This window comes from Apis dorsata, unplaced genomic scaffold (assembly GCF_000469605.1).
Source record: "Apis dorsata unplaced genomic scaffold, Apis dorsata 1.3 scaffold_162, whole genome shotgun sequence".
Lineage (NCBI taxonomy): Eukaryota > Metazoa > Arthropoda > Insecta > Hymenoptera > Apidae > Apis > Apis dorsata.
The window spans coordinates 301,392-302,053 of NW_006263451.1; positions in this window are offsets into that span (position 1 = coordinate 301,392).

Below are 662 nucleotides of genomic sequence, written 5' to 3' on the forward strand. Positions count from 1 at the left end.
CTCTTTTTTTCTCTCTCTCTCGCCTTTTTCTTTCCTTCTTGCTCGCGCATTCGCCTCACAGAAGTGAAGCGTGTGTATTTCTGTCGCGGGTTAGAGGTAAGAGAGGAGGAAGAGGACACGCGCGCGTAATTACTTCGCGAAACATGGATCGCCTAGGCCGTCTAGGAGGCGGAACGAAAACACGGGGAAAAATATATTTTTAACCGCCAGATGCTGTCAAGGACCAAAATTGCGAGATAGAGGGAGTCACTGGTTCTCTCTGGATGGACGAATTTGATGTATCGTGAAAGGATATCTGGTCGATATATTTTTTTTTAGTCGTTTCATAAGTATGCACGTATGCACGTATGTTTCCTTTTATCTTTGGAAGTGAAAGTTGAAAGAATGGAGAAAGGAATTGAATTTTTTACGGGATCGTGATTGATCATGATGATAAGTGAAAAAAAGAAAAAAAATAGAAATTTGAGCGTGACATTTAGAATGAAGGAAGATTGAATTTTTATATATGGGATAAAATGATGGATGCGTGATGACATATGAGAAAAATGGAAATCTTTTTGTCTAATAATAGAACGAGGAAAATTGATTTCCTGTTTGAGTGTGAAAATTAAGAATTGTGGAAATTGTTGATTTTTTTTTCTTTTTTTTTTTTTTTTTTTTTT